This window comes from Musca domestica, unplaced genomic scaffold, assembly GCF_030504385.1.
Source record: "Musca domestica strain aabys unplaced genomic scaffold, Musca_domestica.polishedcontigs.V.1.1 28, whole genome shotgun sequence".
Classification (NCBI taxonomy): domain Eukaryota; kingdom Metazoa; phylum Arthropoda; class Insecta; order Diptera; family Muscidae; genus Musca; species Musca domestica.
Window position 1 is genome coordinate 3,321,806 of NW_026712293.1, and position 21,119 is coordinate 3,342,924.

Below are 21,119 nucleotides of genomic sequence, written 5' to 3' on the forward strand. Positions count from 1 at the left end.
TTGTGTCGGAAAGAATCAAGAGATCTTTGTAGTCAGGAAGGCCGAGATTTAGTATGTAAATAGTTGTCAGATAGTGTAATATGCTATACTTAAGTAGATATATTCATAAAATAACAAAACACTCAATTGTTTCACTCTCTCTTTCTTGAGCCCCATATGACAGTATCTCCCCTGTTGTTTAAAATTCGGAACTTACAGTTTGTAACTGGTTATGCCTCCTAAAGCAAAATAATGTCTATATAGCCACATGATTTATCTTCATTTGTTACGTATTTTAAGAATATAAACGGAAATTCCCGATATTCATAGATTTGATGACACATGCTCTAATACATATACAGAAAAGCATTTTCATATAGGTCCTCTATTTCTTGTAGCCCCACATAACAGTATCTCCCCCCGAAATTCGGTACTTAGTCTTTTCGAATGTCTGGTATTTTAATGATTCTAGCCACAGTTTGAAGCAGAATCGTTGGTATGTAGAGTATGAAATGGGTTCTGTCTTTTGATTGAGAAGATTATTTATACCACCAATAAGGCGGTCCCGATATTCGGTATTATGATTATTTTCGCCATTTTTTTCCACGGAGTTGCCTAATAATTAGTATAGGTTTAGGGTTTAAGCTCCAGTGTCTATTTTGTGTATATGTCCACGTTTTTGTGTTGCCCCTATATAACGATACTTTCCGATATTCGGAATTTTGATGGTTTTCGCCACATTTTTCCACGGATTAATCTAAAAATTGGCATATGTAGGTCATACTGGGTCCTAATTCCGGAGGCGAAACATTGAATGGCTACCGGAGCTACAACCCATTATTAACTACAAATACCAATTTTTAGACGAATTTGTCGGAAAATGTTACAAAAATCATCAAAACGCTTAATATCGGGAGGTACCGTTATATGAGTTATATACCAAAACGTGGACCATGTACACTATGTTCCCCCAAGGGAGCTGGAACCCATTACGCACTACAAATATCAATTTTTGGACAAATCCGTGGAAAATGTGGCAAAAAACAATAAAGTACCGAATATCGGGAAGAGGAATATCGGATAGAGGACGCGTAAAGGCGTCTCCCACATATACTAAATTTTTTTATAATCCTAGTCAGATACATCCACAAATGGTTTCAAATTCAGTATTCGATATTTTGGCGATTTTAGAACCATTATTTACCGGAGTGTTTTCAAAGTTCGTATTAAGCCTATGACAAAAAATTGCGTATGCACGCCTACGTGTTTGTATAGCCTCCATACAACTATACCTCAAAATACTCGGTACCTAAACATTCACCGAAATTGTTTAAACTTTCGTATTTAAAGTTTCGAATAGGTACTACAGCCTGTGAAAGAAAATTGTCTATGCAGGTCCAGGTCTTTCATATAGCCCCGATATAACGATATTCACCTTTTTTTCAAGTTGTGTATTTGAATATTGTGATGGCTTATGACAATAGTTACCTATGCAGATCCATGTCTTCGTATAGACCCTAATAAAATTCAAATTCGTTCCAAATGGTAGAGGGTATTCAAAGATCGGCCCGGTCGAACTTACTGCTTCTTATACCCTTCACCTTGAAAAGTAGGTAATATTAACTTTTTCATTGTGTTTGTAACATCAAAATCAAAGTTTGGAAAAACAATTTGTATTGTGTCTAGGATGTTTGGTATTGAAAATGAGATTTATCGGTTGACGTTTTGGTATAGCCGACATATAATGGTACCTCCGGATGTTTGGTACTTTGATGATTTTCGTCGTATTTTTTCCACGGATTTGTCTAAAAATTGGTATACGTAGGTCATAATGGGTTCTAGTTTTACTGTCATAATACGCAGAGGTCCACGTTTTCGTATAGCCGCAATATAACGGTACCTTCCGATATTGGATATTTTGATCATTTTCGCCACATTTTTCTACGGATTAATCTAAAAATTGGCATATATAGGTCATACTGGTTTCTAATTCCCGTAACGAAGCATATTGTGTATTTTCATGATTTTTGCCACATTTTTCAATGGATTTGTCTAAAAATTGGTACTTTTAGGTCATAATGGGTTCTAGTTCCGGTGCCGAACATTGTATGTATAGGTCCATTTTTTTGTATGGGCGTGTGCTGAGTCCTGTTAGAATGTCCAAGGTCTGCGAACAAAAAAAAAATAAATATATTCGACATTTATTCTGATACCATGGACGTTTTCGTATAGCCCTCATATAACGGTACCTCCCGATATTCGGTATTTTGATGATTTTAGCGACATTATTAACCGGAATTTTTTTAAATTTGGCATTTGAAGTTCGTAATAGATATTTCAGCTTATGACATAAAATTGTCTGTGTATGTCCACGTCTTCGTATAGCCCCTCTATAACCGCACCTCCCAATATTCGGTATTTTGATGATTTTAGGGTCATTATTCACCACAGTACTTTCAAATTACGTATTTAGAGTTCGCACAGTTTGTGACACAAAATATTTTATACACATATAACGGTACTAACCGATATGCGGTTTTTTAATGAATTTAGCGACTTTATTTACCGGAAATGTTTCAAATTTGGTACTCGAGGTTCGAAATGGATACTACAGCTAAGACTGAAAATTGTCCGTGCAGGTATACGTCTTCGTATAGCTCCATATAACGGTACCTCCCGATTTTCGGTATTTTGATGATTTTAGCGGCATTATTTACGGGAACTATTTTTAATTTAGTATTTGAAGTTCGTAATAAATACTGCAGCCTATGACTGAAAATTTTCTGTGCAGGTCCACGTCTTCGTATAGCCCCCATATAACGGTACCTGCCGATATTCGGTATTTTGATGGTTTTTGCGACATTATTCACCGGTATTGTTTTAAATTTGGTGTTTAAAGTTTGAAATGGATGCTACAACCTAGGACGGAAAATTGTTTGTGCAGGTATACGTCTTCGTATAGCCCCCATATAACGGTACCTCCCAATATTCGGTATTTTGATGATTTTAGGGTCATTATTCACTGAGTACTTTCAAATTACGTATTTAGAGTTCGTACAGTTTGTGACACAAAATATTTTATGCACGTCGAGGTGTTCGTATAGGCCCCATATATCAGTGCCTCCCTATATTCGGTATTTTGACGATTTTATGTACAATACTCACCGAAATTGTTTGAGATGTCCTATTTGAAATTCGTAATTAATGCTACAGCCTGTGACAGAAAATTGTATATGTAAGTCCAGGTCTTTGTAAAGCTTCGATATAACGGTAGCTCCCTATATATGGTATTTTGAAGATGCTACATTATACCCGTTTATAAAATGGTAATGGCTTATAACAAACAATGCCTATGTAGTCTACGTAGTATAGACCCCAATATAACGGCTGTTTTTAATAATGAAAAAATAGACCCCAATATAATGGCTATTTTCATTTTTTGAAAATTACCAAATTCGTTCCAAATGGTGGAGGGTATTCAAGTTTCGGCCCGGACGAATTTACTGCTTTTTAACTTGTTTTCTCTACAACGTTTACCAAAAGAAACGACATAGCTATGAAAGGTATCAAAAATAAATCGGCTCTTTCTTGTGGAAAGATTTAGACATCTTTCTTTTAAGAAGGATAAACATGCTCGTTTGTTTGGAAAACTATACAGACAAATCAATTTTATTGCCTACGAAAACACGATAGTGTGTTTGGAGAGATATGCACACAAATCAAAGGAAGTCCAATTCAAAATGTTTATCTTCCCCTTCAATTGAAAAATCATGTTCGCTTTGTCGATTGAAAAAGATTGGCTTCATTTGTGCTCAAAGTTAAAGGAATTATCCACCGCAAATTGGTTTGCATTCGTCAAGCGACACGAACATTGTATACATTGTTTTGTAAAGGGACATAAACTAGTAAAATGTACTATTCAGAATAGATGTTTGAAATGTGGTCATCGTCATCACACGTTATTTCATCGCGTGTCATTAAAACCGATTAGTTCGATTCCGGTTCTGACTCCAAAGCTTCGTCAATCGTTTCCGTTTTAGCGGAGATGAATCCCGAATATGTTACTGCAGATCCATTTGCATTTCCCTACCCCACATTTTGTTCGGATAAAAAGCAACCCGTACCTGCTATTGGAACTAAAAAAAAATTGAATTAATTGTGTTGAAATATGCTTTTGTGTTACAGGGTGATCGGCATGTTTAATCTAAAGACGATAAAATTCTAAGACGATTTGGCCATGTCGGTCTGTCTGTCGTTTGTAATCACGTTATCTTTCGAACAAATTGAGATAGAAGGCTAAAATTTTGCACACATGTATATTTTGCCAGTAGGCAGGTTAAGTTCGTAAATGGGCAATGTAGGTCCAAGTTATCATATAGCCCCCATATAACGGTACCTCCCGATATTCGGTTTTTTGATGATTTTAGCGACATTATTCACCAGAATTGTTTCAAATTTGGCATTTGAAGTTTGTAATGGATACTACAGCCTAAGACAGAAAATTATCTTTGCAGGTCCACGTCTTTGTGTAGCCCCCATATAACGGTACCCCCCGATATTCGGTATTTTTATGATTTTAGCGACATTGTTTACCGGAATCTTTTCAAATTTGGTATTTGAAGTTCGTATTGGGTACTACATACAAAGTCAAAAAATGAGCCATGTAGGTCCTCGTCTTCATATAGCCCCCATATAACGAAACCCACCAATATTCGGTATTTTGATGATTTTAGCGACATTATTTAGCGGAATCGTTGCAAATTGTTGATGTTGCATTTGTTCTTTTTCTCGTTGTAATAACAGTCAAATTAATTTAATCTTTTAATCATTTTATACCCTCCATCATATTATGGAGGGTATATTAAGTTTGTCATTCCGTTTGTAACACCTCGAAATATATATTTTAGACCCCCCAAAGTATATATTCTTGATCAGCATTAAACATTTTGTCGATTTAACAATGTCCGTCCGTCTGTGGAAATCACTCTAGCTTCCGAACGAATTGATGTCAGTTGATTAAAATTTGCTCAAATGTGTATTATGTCTGCAGGACTTTAGGTATTGAAAATGGGCCATGTTGGCCCACATCTTCGTATAGCCCCCATATAACGGTACCTCCCGATATGCGGTATTTGAATGGCTTTAGCGACTTTATTTACCGGAATTGTTTCAAATTTGGTACTTGAAGTTCGAAATGGATACTACAGCATAAGACTGAAAATTGTCCGTGCAGGTCCACATCTTCGTATACCTCCCATATAATGGTACCTCCGATATACGGTATTTTGACGATTTTAGCGACATTATTTCCCGGAACTATTTCAAATTTAGTATTTGAAGTTCGTAATGAATACTACAGCCTGTGACTGAAAATTTTCTGTGCAGGTCCACGTTTTCGTATAGCCCTCATATAACGGTACCTCCCGATATTCGGTATTTTGATGATTTTAGCGACATTATTAACCGGAATTTTTTCAAATTTGGCATTTGAAGATCGTAATAGATATTTCAGCTTATGACATAAAATTGTCTGTGTATGTCCACGTCTTCGTATAGCCCCTCTATAACCGCACCTCCCAATATTCGGTATTTTGATGATTTTATGGTCATTATTCACCACAGTACTTTCAAATTACGTATTTAGAGTTCGCACAGTTTGTGACACAAAATATTTTATGCACATATAACGGTACTAACCGATATGCGGTATTTTAATGAATTTTGCGACTTTATTTACCGGAAATGTTTCAAATTTGGTACTCGAGGTTCGAAATGGATACTACAGCTAAGACTGAAAATTGTCCGTGCAGGTATACGTCTTTGTATAGCTCCATTTAACGGTACCTCCCGATTTTCGGTATTTTCACGATTTTAGCGACACCGGTACTATTTCAAATTTAGTATTTGAAGTTCGTAATGAATACTCAAGCCTATGACTTAAAATTGTCAGTGCAGGTCCACGTCTTCGTATGGTCCCCATATAATGGTACCTCCCGATATTCGGTATTTTGATGATTTTTGCGACAATATTTACCGCAACTATTTCAAATTTAGTATATGAAGTTTGCAATCAACACTACAGCCAATGCCAGAAAATTTTCTGTGAAGGTCCACGTCTTCGTATAGCCCCCATATAACGGTACTTCCCGATATTCGGTGTTTTGATGATTTTTGCAACATTATTCACCGGTATTGTTTTAAATTTGGTGTTTAAAGTTTGAAATGGATGCTACAACCTAGGACGGAAAATTGTCTGTGCAGGTATACGTCTTCGTATGGCCCCCATATAACGGTACCTCCCAATATTCGGTAGTTTGATGATTTTAGGGTCATTATTCACTGAGTACTTTCAAATTACGTATTTAGAGTTCGCACAGTTTGTGACACAAAATATTATATGCACATCGAGGTGTTCGTATAGGCCCCATATATCAGTGCCTCCCTATATTCGGTATTTTGACGATTTTATGTACAATACTCACCGAAATTGTTTGAAATGTCCTATTTGAAATTCGTAATTAATGCTACAGCCTGTGACAGAAAATTGTATATATAAGTCCAGGTCTTTGTAAAGCTCCGATATAACGGTAGCTCCCTATATATGGTATTTTGAAGATGCTACATTATACCCGTTTATAAAATGGTAATGGCTTATAACAAACAATGCCTATGTAGTCTACGTAGTATAGACCCCAATATAACGGCTGTTTTTAATAATGAAAAAATAGACCCCAATATAATGGCTATTTTCATTTTTTGAGAATTACCAAATTCGTTCCAAATGTCCAAATGTGAATACCCTCCACGTATTCAAGTTTCGGCCCGGACGAATTTACTGCTTTTTGACTTGTTTTCTCCACAACGTTTACCAAAAGAAACGTCATAGCTATGAAAGGTATCAAAAATAAATCGGCTCTTTCTAGTGGAAAGATTTAGACATCTTTCTTTAAAGAAGGATAAACATGCTCGTGTGTTTGGAAAATTATACAGACAAATCAATTTCATTGCCTAGGAAAACAAGATAGTGTGTTTGGAGAGATATGCACACAAATCAAAGGCTTTGCATAGGAAGTCCAATTCAAAATGTTTATCTTCCCCTTCAATTGAAAAATCATGTTCGCTTTGTCGATTGAAAAAGATTGGCTTCATTTGTGCTCAAAATTAAAGGAATTATCCACCGCAAATTGGTTTGCATTCGTCAAGCGACACGAACATTGTATACATCGTTTTGTAAAGGGACATAAACTAGTAAAATGTACTATTCAGAATAGATGTTTGAAATGTGGTCATCGTCATCACATGTTATTTCATCGCGTGTCATTAAAACCGATTAGTTCGATTCCGGTTCTGACTCCAAAGCTTCGTCAAGCTCGCCAAAATCGTTGTTGTTAGCTTCATCGTTTCCGTTTTAGCGGAGATGAATCCCGAATATGTTACTGCAGATCCATTTGCATTTCCCTACCCCACATTTTGTTCGGATAAAAAGCAACCCGTACCTGCTATTGGAACTAAAAACAAGTAAAAAAACATTAAGTTTGGCCGGGCCAAACTTTTAATACCCTCCACCTTAGGGTAAAAGAAACATTAGAAGAAATGTGGCAAAAACCATTAAAATGCCGATTATGGGGAGGTACCGTTATATGGGGGCTATACCAAAACGTGTACCTATAATTACAATGTTTCGCCACCGGAGCTGGAACCCATTATGACCCACAAATACCAATTTTTAGACAAATCAGTGAAAAAATGTGGCAAAAACCATAAAAAAACCGAATATCGGGAGGTACCGTTATATGGGGGCTATATCAAATCATGGACCCATGCATGCAATGTTTCGCCACCGAAGTTGGAACCAATTATGACCAACAAATACCAATTTTCGAACAAATCCCTGAAAAAATGTGGCAAAAATCATCAAATTACCGAATATCGGGAGGTACCGTTATATGGGGGCTATACCAAAACGTGGACCTATATTTACAATGTTTCGCCACCGGAGCTGGAACCCATTATGACCAACAAATACCGATTTTCAGACAAATCCGTGAAAAAATGTGGTAAAAAACTAAAATACTAAATATCGGGAGGTACCTTTATATGGGGGCTATACCACAACGTGGACCTATACATGCAATGTTTTGCCACACGCTCAGGGACCCGCTATGACCTACAAATACCAATTTTAAGACAAATCCGTGAAAAAATGTGGCATAAATCATCAAAATACCGAATATCGGGAGGTACCGTTATATGGGGACTATACCAAATTATGGACCCATACATGCAATGTTCCGCCACCGGAGCTGGAAACCATTATGACCCACAAATACCAATTTTTAGACAAATCGGTGAAAAAATGTGGTAAAAAAAACTAAAATACTAAATATCGGGAGGTACCTTTATATGGGGGCTATACCACAACGTGGACCTATACATGCAATGTTTTGCCACACGCTCAGGGAGCCGCTATGACCTACAAATACCAATTTTAAGACAAATCCGTGAAAAAATGTGGCATAAATCATCAAAATACCGAATATCGGGAGGTACCGTTATATGGGGACTATACCAGAACGTGGACCGATATATCTCATTTTCAATACCAACCATCCTAGACACAATGCAAATAGCTCTGCTAAGCTCTACGTCAAATAATGTGGGCTGTATCGTGATTTCAACAGACAGACAGACGGACAGACAGACAGACAGACGGACAGACAGACAGACAGACAGACAGACAGACAGACAGACGGACATCGTTAAATCGACTTAGAATTTTATGCTGATTATGAATATATATACTTTATGGGGTCTAAAACGAATATTTAGGGATGTTACAAACGGAATGACAAAGTTAATATACCCTCCTTTCCAAGGTGGAGGGTATAAAAATTGAATTAATTGTGTTGAAATATGCTTTTGTGTTACAGGGTGGTCGGCATGTTTAATCTAGAATTGCATTAAATTTTGATTTTTATTGACTCTGTTTTGGTCCTTAATTATTCGTTAAAATGTACGGGGTAGGTTTATTGCAACCTAAGAAAAAATGTTGTTTTATACCCTCCACCATACTATGCAGGGTATATTAATTTTGTCATTCCGTTTGTAACTCCTCGAAATACTCATGTCAGACCCAACAAAATACATATATTCTTGATCAGAGTAAAATTCTAAGACGATTTAGCCATGTCCGTCTGTCTGTTGTAATCACATTATCTTTCGAACAAATTGAGATGGAAGGCTAAAATTTTGCGCACATGTATATTTTGCCAGTAGGCAGGTTAAGTTCGTAAATGGACAATGTAGGTCCAAGTTATCATATAGCCCCCATATAACGGTACCTCCCGATATTCGGATTATTTGGCGACATTGTTTACCGGAATCGTTTCAAATTTGGTATTTGAAGTTCGCATTGGGTACTACATACCAAGTCAAAAAATGAGCCATGTAGGTCCACGTCTTCATATAGCCCCCATATAACGAAACCCACCAATATTCGGTGTTTTGATGATTTTAGCGACATTATTTAGCGAAATCGTTCCAAATTTGGTATTTGAAGTTCGTAATAGATAGTGCAGCATAAAACAGAAAATGGGCCATATAGGCCCACGTCTTCATATAGCCCACATATACCGTACCCCCGATATTCGGTATTATGATGATTTTAGCTACATTATTTACCGGGATTGTTTCAAATTTCGCATGTGAAGATCGTAATGGATACTTCAGCCCATGCCAGAAAATTGTCTGTGCAGGTCGACGTCTTCGTGTAGCCCCCATATAACGGTACCCCCCATATTCGGTATTTTGATGATTTTAGCTACAATATAAACAGATTTTTCTTCAAGTTTCGCATTTAAATACTGTAATAACTTATGACAAAAGTTGCCTATGCAGGCCCACGTCGTCGTATATTTCGGTATTTTTAAGATTTTAACAGAATTTTTAACGGATTTTATTTTTTGTAAATTGCCAAATTTGTACCAAATGGTGGAGGGTATTAAAAGTTCGGCCCGGCCGAACTTACAGTTTTTTTACTTGTTTATTTATCTTTTACGTGTAACCCTATGTTCCACTGCTTGACGCATTCGGCGTTTTACTCAAATCGTTTGCGTACATAATAATAAATGATGCTGCTGAGACCTGAATATAGGCGAAGATTGTTGCGGTTATTTAAAAAGAACAAATCGATGAGAGTGGTGGCAGTGGAAAAACTGTGTAGGCTGTGTATCAATTATTGATTACATCATTATCACCAAGTGGATTGTTTTCCAAGATATTGTGTAATGGGCCAATGTCTATTGTATTGTTAGCACGATTGATGCCGTCACTAATGCACAAAATTACAATACGAGAATATATATTTTAGTATGAAAATAGTGGTAAGATAGTGTAGTATGCTATATTTAAGTAGATCTGGTCATAAAATACCAAAGCACTCAATTGTTATCACTCTCTCTCTTTCTTGAGCGTAGGTAAAGATTAACGGTTGTGTGTGTTTAACTTACGTGTATCTAACCACCTGAAAGCAAGAAGTGGGATTTCGGCCGAAATAATACATTACCTAACAACGCTGCTTTTTCTTTTCCGCTAACAAATAACATTAAGTCAGTGAACAACTGGCTGCGAATAAAGTGGAGGATCAACTGCTATGTGACGTCACCACATTAGACAATGTTAGTGATGGAGAAAATAAAAGCACCGACAACGTCACATTGCGGTCAAAAAAAAAAAAAAAAAAAAAAAAAATAAAAAATAAATAAATATATAATATAATAGTGGAAAGCGAAGATGAACAAAGTGCAGTCCTGGAAATGACGAAGAAGGTGCAGTCAATGCAAGCCACACAAAAAGAAATTCAGGAATCAACTGGTTTTGAATGAATGATAAATGAAAATTACTGAAAATAAAATAAAATTACCGCTCCAGCAAAAACATACCGAGAAGAGCACAGAGCACGGCAGAAATAAGAAAACGAGAGCTGCAGTTGTTACGAAAAGAAAATGTATTAATAAAGAAGGAGAAAGGATTGTTGGAGAGCGAAAAATTTCTTACAACTATTCTCAGGTAACAACAACAGCACCCCTAAAAAGGGCCGCACACAACATGAAACATTGGCATAATGACCACACTAATGTAGATCAAAATGATTCGCAAAATTCACAACAAACTGAGATAACCTCAACCCTAGATTTAGACTTTAATTCAGATACACAAATTAACGAAAATGATCCAGAAGGCAGTTGTGTCGGAAAGAATCAATAGATCTTTGTAGTCAGGAAGGCCGAGATTTAGTATGTAAATAGTTGTCAGATAGTGTAATATGCTATACTTAAGTAGATATATTCATAAAATAACAAAACACTCAATTGTTTCACTCTCTCTTTCTTGAGCCCCATATGACAGTATCTCCCCTGTTGTTTAAAATTCGGAACTTACAGTTTGTAACTGGTTATGCCTCCTAAAGCAAAATAATGTCTATATAGCCACATGCTTTATCTTCATTTGTTACGTATTTTAAGAATATAAACGGAAATTCCCGATATTCATAGATTTGATGACACATGCTCTAATACATATACAGAAAAGCATTTTCATATAAGTCCTCTATTTCTTGTAGCCCCACATAACAGTATCTCCCCCCGAAATTCGGTACTTAGTGTTTTCGAATGTCTGGTATTTTAATGATTCTAGCCACAGTTTGAAGCAGAATCGTTGGTATGTAGAGTATGAAATGGGTTCTGTCTTCTGATTGAGAAGATTATTTATACCACCAATAAGGCGGTCCCGACATTCGGTATTATGATTATTTTCGCCATTTTTTTCCACGGATTTGCCTAATAATTAGTATAGGTTTAGGGTTTAAGCTCCAGTGTCTATTTTGTGTATATGTCCACGTTTTTGTGTTGCCCCTATATAACGATACTTTCCGATATTCGGAATTTTGATGGTTTTCGCCCCATTTTTCCACGGATTAATCTAAAAATTGGCATATGTAGGTCATACTGGGTCCTAATTCCGGATGCGAAACATTGAATGGCTACCGGAGCTACAACCCATTATTAACTACAAATACCAATTTTTAGACGAATTTGTCGGAAAATGTTACAAAAATCATCAAAACGCTTAATATCGGGAGGTACCGTTATATGAGTTATATACCAAAACGTGGACCATGTACACTATGTTCCCCCAAGGGAGCTGGAACCCATTACGCACTACAACTATCAATTTTTGGACAAATCCGTGGAAAATGTGGCAAAAAACAATAAAGTTCCGAATATCGGGAAGAGGAATATCGGATAGAGGAATATCGGATAGAGGACGCGTAAAGGCGTCTCCCACATATACTAAATTTTTTTTATAATCCTAGTCAGATACATCCACAAATGGTTTCAAATTCAGTATTCGATATTTTGGCGATTTTAGAACCATTATTTACCGGAGTGTTTTCAAAGTTCGTATTAAGCCTATGACAAAAAATTGCGTATGCACGCCTACGTGTTTGTATAGCCTCCATACAACTATACCTCAAAATACTCGGTACCTAAACATTCACCGAAATTGTTTAAACTTTCGTATTTAAAGTTTCGAATAGGTACTACAGCCTGTGAAAGAAAATTGTCTATGCAGGTCCAGGTCTTTCATATAGCCCCGATATAACGATATTCACCTTTTTTTCAAGTTGTGTATTTGAATATTGTGATGGCTTATGACAATAGTTACCTATGCAGATCCATGTCTTCGTATAGACCCTAATAAAATTCAAATTCGTTCCAAATGGTAGAGGGTATTCAAAGATCGGCCCGGTCGAACTTACTGCTTCTTATACCCTTCACCTTGAAAAGTAGGTAATATTAACTTTTTCATTGTGTTTGTAACATCAAAATCAAAGTTTGGAAAAACAATTTGTATTGTGTCTAGGATGTTTGGTATTGAAAATGAGATTTATCGGTTGACGTTTTGGTATAGCCGACATATAATGGTACCTCCGAATGTTTGGTACTTTGATGATTTTCGTCGTATTTTTTCCACGGATTTGTCTAAAAATTGGTATACGTAGGTCATAATGGGTTCTAGTTTTACTGTCATAATACGCAGAGGTCCACGTTTTCGTACAGCCGCAATATAACGGTACCTTCCGATATTGGGTATTTTGATCATTTTCGCCACATTTTTCTACGGATTAATCTAAAAATTGGCATATATAGGTCATACTGGTTTCTAATTCCCGTAACGAAGCATATTGTGTATTTTCATGATTTTTGCCACATTTTTCAATGGATTTGTCTAAAAATTGGTACTTTTAGGTCATAATGGGTTCTAGCTCCGGTGCCGAACATTGTATGTATAGGTCCATTTTTTTTGTATAGGCGTGTGCTGAGTCCTGTTAGAATGTCCAAGGTCTGCGAACAAAAAAAAATAAATATATTCGACATTTATTCTGATACCATGGTCGAGTAATACGAGCGGAAAGCGACCATTGGCTGTTATTACGGCCCACGCAATCACCATAGCCGCTGCTTGAGTTCTGGTGGCCAACCGAAGGTGCACATTTTCAGCTGACCTCTTTGGCAAGTAAACACGATCATTTTGTTTGTTTACAAACTGCTGGACAACGAATGCTTTCTCATCGGAGAAAACCAAATTCGGCATCTCACCACATTCGTCCAAGCGAAGCAACTCTTTAGCTCTTTTGAGTCTATTTTCTATCTGTTGCGGTGTAAGTTCTTGCATTTTTTGGGATTTCAATGGCTTTAATCTGACCTCATTTTTCAATATTTGCCGAATGGAATATTGCGATATTTTCAGCTCATTATCCACTGTTGGCCACTGCGAGACGGTTTTTTTATTTTTCGAACCATTTATGCTGCTGTTTTCTTCCGCCTCCTTGAAGTCGGACTACGCTACCAGTATCACGGTAAATAACGATGGTACGAGACACACAAGATCTATTCACAGTTAAATGCTAGAGTGGTCTAACGATAGGCACTTGTGGTTTTCCAGCCAAATATGAAGAAATCGCACTATCACGCTTGAATTCCATCATGAATAACTTTTTTTTCTAGAAAATTATCGCCAAAATACTTTTGTACGCTTTTAAAAAATATAATGAACTGTCAGTGGAATAATTTTAACAGCTGTCGGACGAGTGGCAGAAAATGACAGCAGTCTGAAGTTGGTTGCAGTGTTTTCGCCTCACCCTGTATAATACAATTTTTGTGATTCATCATAATGATTAATTAAATTAAATTTCATATAATAATTTATAAATAAGAGCATTACATTTTAGTTGATTTATAAGAAAAAGGATACAAAACCAATATTTAAACTACAAAAAATGATTTCAAGTATAATTATTATTAATATAAAAATAACAAATTTTAATACATTACTTTTATATTTGATAATCTTAATTTGTCATATAAATATACAAATATTTAAATTCTTCAATACATTATCTTATCTTAGAATAATGAGATGTCAAAATATAAGGCTCTAGGCTTTTAATGCCTTCTAGCACGATGATTGAACATGATATTTAAATGTAAGTTTTTTGTCCAGTGTTATTCCGAAATAATTTATTTCATCGGCGATGCTAATTTCATCTCCAAAGAACCGTAATGGTCTTTTGGGAATTCCCTTTGGAGACTTGTTAAATGGGAATATAGATATGTAAATTAGCATTCGCCAATATATATTGAAGACCATTGTGGCACACTGTGTCAAATGCTTTTTCTATATCAAACGGACGATTTTATTGGTTATGCTTTGGTTTTATCTGAACCCTAAGTGGTTATCAGAAATTATATGCAATTCAGTTACATGATCCAAAACTCTTGAACGAATTATTTTTTCGTAAATTTTGTCCAAATTGCTTAGTAAACTAATGGGTCTGTAACTTGTTAGTTCACCTGGAGGTTTTTTCGGTTTTCTCACTGCAATGACACTTGCCTCTTTAAATGCGGATGGAAAATAATTGAGCCTTACAGAGTTGCTAAAAAGATGGCAAGAAGATTTATTGCCCTTTCTGGTAGATGTTTTAATACAATATTGGTTACTTTGTTAAAACCGGTGATTTTGACGGCTTTAACAGTGAAATAATACTTAACAATTCATTATTTGATATGTAGGTTATATCCTCTACGGACGGGGGTCGGAGCTGTGATTCAGATGAGATAACAGTGTCATCAACGGAATGGAAGTATGTTATATCCCCATTTTATATTAATAAGTATTGGCAACTCAATTGATATTTATGATCTGTCATTCATCATTCCTTTTTGTTAGTCTTAAGTTATCCGTTGTGAAATAAACTACTGAAATGAAAAATGCGTTTATTATTGCAACCCCTTCAAGTTACAACAGATTGGCGACGAGATAAAAAGTAAAATTCATTAAAATAAATTCAAACAACTTAAGATGAACGCAGATCAATTTCAACAATTACTGGATATTTTCAACAAAACTCAAAGCGAATTGCTGAAACAACTTGCAGAAAGGCAAACAGCTTTCCAGCCGCAACTAGTACAACAACAAAATGCGCCGCCATTACAAATAATAATACCACCATTTGAGCAATACGATGCTGCCAAGGAAAACTTCAAATTCTACATGCAAAGGTTCGAAAATTATCTGTCAATGAGAGGAGTATTAACCGATAAAGCGGTATGTCACCAGATACTGATAAATTCGATTGGCCCTAAACATTTTATACTGATGGTATCCTTAGTGGTCCCACAAAAGATAAGTGATGTTGAGTATGATGTATTGGTACGCAAACTGGAGACACATTTATGCCCCAAGAAAAACGTTTTTGTAATTCAACACCGATTTTTATCAACGTACCAAGGGGAAGGTCAAACACTTTCCGAATATGTAGCTATGCTCCGCCGAGATATCAACGAGTGCGAGTTTGTGTCAACTTGTGACTGCAAAGCTGACATATCCAACATTTTCCTTCGAGCTCAGTTTATTCGGGGATTAAAAGATGGGCACATCACAGAACAACTCCTACAGTCGGAAGAACCAGACTTCAACAAAATATTAGAAAAAGCCGTATCATTGGAAGCTTCAAGAATAGACAGATGGGAGTTGGAATCCAAAAACAGCGCAACAAGTGATGTCAACAAAGTACGATCCAGATCATCAAATCGAAATGGCCGACAGAAATTTCAAAGGTCTTCTTCAAGGGGTTCAACATCTTCAAAAACAAAGGTAAATTTTTCCCAGTTGGGTATCGACAATTTATGCATTCGCTGCGGTAGAAATAACTATAAGGTAAAGGATTGTCGTCTAAAGTGCAAAGCTTGTGGAAAATCAGACACGTCAAACAAGTTTGCATAAAAATTTGATTGTCAACATCAAATAATAATTCAATCGTAACGAACGACGAATACTACGAAACAGTTTTCAACATGCATGGCATAAATAAAATCATTGATATTACATGGTGATAGTACATGGTCAACGTTCGAATAAATGGTCGCCGTCAACAATTCGAAGTAGACTAAGGAGTTAAGTATACACTTATAAGAAAGAGTGAGCATAATCAGCTGCAAATTCAAACACAATTACAACCGTCGACGATAGCGTTTCGATCATATACAAAAAACATATTAATTCCATACGGAAAAGTAAAAGTAGCTGTTCAATACAAAAACAAACGTTCAACTGAGGAGATGTACGTCGTGCCGAATGATTATGAGTCATTACTAGGTCGAATTTGGATTCGTAAATTAGACATTAATAGCCAAGATATCGATGAAAAGGGATTTTATACAATAAATAATACAGCATCAGGATTCACACACTCGAGGCACTTATTTGGTAAATCGCCTGTCCTTTGGCATAAAGACAGCATCTTCAGAATTCAACCGAATTATGGAACAGATTTTATCCGGGCTAAGAAATACCATGTCTTACTTCGATGACATAATCGTATACGGAGCTACAGACTCCGAATGTAAATATAATTTGCACGAATGTCTAAAACGCCTGAAAGACCATGATTTACATCTCAATTTAAATAAATGCTCATTCATGAAGATAAAAATAGAATACTTAGGTCACGTTATTGAACATAACAAAGTTTCAAAGTCTCCATCAAAAGTTCAAGGAATAATAAACATACCTCGACCAACAACGGTAGATGATGTTGGACGTTTCTTAGGTATGGTGACTTATTATGCCAGATTTATTCCAGAGATGTCATCGATAACGTCACCACTACGTCAATTATTACAAAAAAAATATTGGTCAACAGATTGTGAAGCATCATTTTTAAATCTTAAAAATACCATAGCCAGCGATTAAGTTCTAATGCCACAATTGCCCGTAGTAGTTGCATGTGATGCCAGCCCAACGGAAATAGCCGGTGTGATGTCGCATATAGTTAATGGACGCGAACATCCTGTGGCATTTGCTTCTCGATCATTAACGCAAGCCGACAATCGCCCATTGTCCAGAATTTTTCATCAGCACAATAAATTACCCGCAATGACATCAGCGAGGTTATTGCGATATGCAGAGTTTTTATCGAATTTTGATTATGAAATTATTTTCAAAAAGGGTTCAGAAAATACAAATGTCGACTGTCTTTCCCGAGCAACAAAAGATTTAGTAAAACCTTCAACTGATCAAGTAATAAATGAAGAGGTAAATCAACTATGCCTATTATCAATATTCGAAATTTCGAGTGAATTTATCAATACTGAGATTCTAGCAAAAGAAACTGCATATGATCCAGAACTATCCAGTATTTTAAAACAATTAGTCAGTGACCATGACAATAATGAAATGTATACGCTAAACAATGGTATAATATTCAAGGGTCAAGAGTATTGATCCCAAAAAAGCTTCAAACTCAAATTCTCCAAGAGCTTCACTACACACACCTAGGCCTTACTAAAATGAAACAACTCGCCAGGAGTTACTGCTTCTGGAAAGGTATCGATGCTGATATAGAGAGAATGGTAAGGTCCTGCGATGCCTGCGTACAGGTTCAATCTAAACCAGCAAAAGCCTCGCTACATAAATGGGAGGAACCAGATGAAAACTGGGACAGAATTCATATCGACTACGCTGGTCCTTTTCAAGGCTATAATCTTCTAATTGTTGTAGATGCAAAATCAAGATGGGCAGAGATAAAAATACTCAAGATTATAATGGTCTCAGACAATGCAACAATTTTTAATAGTGATGTTTTCAAGTCATATTGTTCCAAAAACGGAATTTTCCAAAAATTAATAGCACCGGGACACCCTAGTACTAATGGGTTAGCCGAGCGCAACGTCCAGACTCTTAAGCGAAAATTAAAGGCAATGTCGTCCGAACAAGGAGCACTTCAAAATAAAGTCAATGAGTTTAAGTGTTTGTTTTCTCTTTCGAGACGAGCTTAATGATCTGAAATTTGCAGTGAAAAGGAAAGTCAGATAGACACTATCACACACTCACCACTATGCGACGCGTTTCGCCGTTGGTTAAGCGGCTCATCAGGCGAATTATACACTAGAAACTCTCCAGGTTCGACTCAAGTTCTATTGGCAGATCTTTTTCACAGCAACGTTTTGTTTTTGTAGTGATGGATTTTTTGTCCACAACAACTACATTGCTTCCAATGCATTCTACAAAGATATCGAGCTACACCTTTGTCAAGCGGGAAGAGTCCAGCCGAATTATACTTTAACCGACGTATTCGAATATGACTAGATGCTATAAAGCCAAAGATGCAATTTCAACCAACCAACAGCGTTGGAGGAAGAGTCCAAGTTTTACACATGAGATATAATAAAACTGTATGGAAAACTGGTACCATAGTTGAGAAGTATGGACAGTTACATTACCTCGTGAAGTTAGATGATGGCTATGTTTTGAAACGTCATATGGATCAGCTTAAAGCAACCAATGTTCAAAAACGTACAGCCCACTTCGATCCAGACATAGATAATTCGTCAACAGAACAACCAGAGAATAGATATCAACATTACTCATTTCCAGCATTCCAACAATATCAATATAATCCAGGAAATAACCCAACACTTCAACAACCTCCACAACAAAATCTTCAACCATCTCAAGAAAATATACCATCTACGCAAGAACCGCAACACACATCAACTCAAGCAGATACTCAAGAATCTTCTCAACATAACGACAATAGACCAATTACTCAAACACAGTCTCAACCAGCTTTTCAAGATAATAATTTAAATGTCCGACAACCTCAAGTAGACCAATCATCGATGGAACCACAACATCAACCTCTAAGAAGATCTCAGTGTTCTCGAACAAAACCAAGTTATCTTAGAGATTATGTGAACGAAATTGATTAATGCAATTGAATTCAATACCCTATTATTTATAATTATGAATTGCATTTTAATGATCTCTATTAAGCGTGGGAGACTGTTATATCCCCATATTATATTAATAAGTATTGGCAACTCTATTGATATTTATGACCTGTCATTCATCATTCCTTTTTGTTAGTCTTAAGTTATCCGTTGTGAAATAAACTACTGAAATGAAAAACGCGTGTATTATTTCAACCCCTTCAAGTTACAACAATGTATGATGTAAGTATATGTGAATTACTGAATGTTTTTGCAAGTAACTACGCTTTTTCTGGATCCGAAATGAATTTGGTAGGGCCATCAAAAAGAATTGACCATTTCCTGCTTTTATATTCGTACAATCTCTTATCTATATGTTTGCTAAAAAATTAGGTGCACTGACCATAATGATTATATTCTAAGTTGTCCCGAGCTATAATACACCCCGCGAAAACTGATTATAACTTTCTGGATCGCATTGTGACGTTTTAAGAACTCTGACTGTTAGTATAAGTTTTATGAATTTTTTAGAAGAACAATTCCATGAGGAATATTTGGCATTAAGGTCGCCTATTAATACCAAGTCAGCATTATCAGGAGTACGATCTTTGATGTCGTTTGTAAAAGAAGATGCAAATCTAGGAGAATGCAACTGTGTGCGTATTTCTCTGATTTGCAGTTACTTTTTGTCTTATCTCGATATATTTTCGGCGAATAGGACAATCTTTTGTATCCTCTTTTGTATCCTCTTTTGTTTTGTGTGCTTTTGCACATGACATACATATTGATTTCCTATTGCAATGGTCACCAGCATATTGTAGGTCTCTCTGATTTTTTTGGTTTGTATTTTTTCCAGGTTGCGTGGATTTTGCAAATTAGTTTAATATTTTGTAAATTATTAGGATTAAAAGATTTCCTATTACACTGGACCTTGTATACAGTGTTATCAGCACTACTTAATCTGAGTTGAACTACAGTTACCGATGATAGAGGGAGATTGTATGCTATGAAATCTTTCATGATTTCTTTTACATTTAACCTCAGGAGACCGTATAGGAAAGTGGTATACAGCTTGGTTGATTTTTGAATTAAACGTGTGGAACTCAATCAATCCTTCTTTTAATACCTTTACACAGGAATCATATCTTTCCTGCGTTTACGGAAACAAATTTGTACCAATTTCCTTAAATGATACATTTACATCCGCTACAATCGGTGGTGATTTTGATAATTTTTTGGAAGAATTTAAGTTAATATTCGACTCGCAAAATTCAGACAAATCATCCATATCAGATAATGCACTGTATCTTGAAATTTGAACACGATGGTTGGTCAGATATTGATTTAGTCGAGGAAAACAAAAGACACGGCTTTGCCTTAGATCTTGTTCGAGATGGATAATCGGCACGGTGTGCCGCCGGTTTGCCCCGGGTGCTTGTCCATGTGCGGCGTAACAATGCCAGATCAGTGGGTATGAAGATTAACACGTTATTTTTTATTGTTTCGCCGAATAATGCAAATATAAAGAAACAAAATAAAATTCACAATATACGGTATTGATTTTTGCTTATGCCTACTAACAACCGTCAACCGGCGAAAGCTAGTTAAGCACTGACTGTTATCAATATGCATACCTATATATCCCAAAATACCACATGATACATCAGCAATTTATTTTGTCAACTATTACTTTGCCCATGTTTTATTGTTTTTATTTAAGGATAGAAGTTTATAGAAAATAAAAAACAAAAGTGAAAACTCGTTAATTATGTATATATGTCGGACGTTCTTAAAATATAAATTAAT